Source organism: Propithecus coquereli, unplaced genomic scaffold (assembly GCF_000956105.1).
Source record: "Propithecus coquereli isolate 6110/MARCELLA unplaced genomic scaffold, Pcoq_1.0 Scaffold69, whole genome shotgun sequence".
NCBI classification, from domain to species: domain Eukaryota; kingdom Metazoa; phylum Chordata; class Mammalia; order Primates; family Indriidae; genus Propithecus; species Propithecus coquereli.
This window is the reverse complement of record NW_012152951.1, coordinates 1,185,098-1,186,526: the sequence shown is the minus strand read 5'-3', so window position 1 is coordinate 1,186,526 and position 1,429 is coordinate 1,185,098. Positions and strand designations below refer to the sequence as shown.

General features: G+C 42.8%; 1 protein-coding gene across 1 annotated transcript in view; it reads left to right on the top strand.

Moving 5' to 3' along the window:
• SLC39A12 (solute carrier family 39 (zinc transporter), member 12) overlaps positions 1–1,429 on the top strand; it is a 55,125-nt gene that overhangs the window by 30,529 nt on the left and 23,167 nt on the right. The window lies entirely within an intron of this gene.

Below are 1,429 nucleotides of genomic sequence, written 5' to 3'. Positions count from 1 at the left end.
AAAGCCTTTCTGCCCCTGCAGGAGAGAAGAGATGCCCATACATTAGGTTCACCAAATGCTGTTCTTATTTTTGAGATAAAAGAAAGAAAAGGTGATTGGATCTAGATTTCTATTGAGAAAGATTCAGGAAGCATATGCTAATTATCTACAGGGTGTCCCCAAAGTCGCCATACATAGGGAAAATGGGAAATTGTAGGTAAATGTACCTGTGTTTGCAAAATATTCATTATAAAATTTTACAAAATTTTTCCTCTATATGGAGACTTTTGGACACCCCGTATAAATAAAAAAATAATGGGCTGTGAGACTGTGCTGGTTTTTCTCCAGTTACCTCCCCTCCACCCCACATCAGATCCAATCCCGCTCTGCTCTGTACCCTTTGAGCCCGCAGGGTGGCGATGGCTTCCTGGGGTCACTAGTGTCTGGGTGTCACCTGCTCCCTTGTTCCTACTCTTGACTCCGCCCTCCTCTGTAATGGTACCATCGTTAATGGCGCTTCATCCGAGCCATCACAGAGGAATTTTCTTCCTTGCCTGACTAATCGTGTCTAGAATTTTTTTCCTTAAGAAACACGTAAGCACCAGGAAGCTGGCCCTCTGTTTACGTCTTCTGAGGCTCTTTATTTGTCAGAAATGACAAAACTAAGACCCGAGTTGCAAAGGCGTTCAGCCGGACCCCGTCAGCTCTCCAGATGAGATTAGCTATTCCCTGTGCAGCCTCTCACTGGGGGTAATGACTGCGGACCAGTGATCCCCACCTCCCAAAGCCTGAGATGCTAAAATTTTCCACAAGCCTCTGGCAATTTCCGACAGGGTCACTCTTGTTGCTTAGAGGCTTGATGATGATTCCGTGTTCTGAACATGGCAAAGTGAGCCCTGGAGAAATAAAACAAACCATTATTAGTCTTAATTTCCCTCGTAATCTAATTTTCTGGAAATATTTCAGGACTTATTATTGGCTTGAGGCAGTGGCCTAGACCTTTTTTCTAGGTCACAGCAGTGGTTACAGAATTGTTTACTGCCCAGGATCCCAGGAAACAGCAAAGGGCTCTCAAGGATGCCCAAGTCCGTTAGATGCAGGACCCCGGGCAGCAAGGGCAGACTCGGAGGTGGGCAGAGCATGTTACAGAGGAGAACTTAAAAGATTAGCTCGGTTTTATGAAATTTAGAAGGCTGATGGTTTTTTTGTTTTGTTTTGTTTTTTGCTTGAGAAAAGAGATGAGGATAAAAGTTATTAGAAAGAAGATGCAGTATTAAGTGGGGGCAAGCTAGAAAAATCAGTGATCCCTGGCAGGTTTTCAAAGGTTTGCACAGAAATGAGAAAAATGCTATTTTCGTGACTTCCTTTTGTAATCAGCTAAATTTATTCAATTTAAAGATTTACATTTTATTCTGAGGTTGTGGGTTTTTCTTATGTTTTGTGATATTAC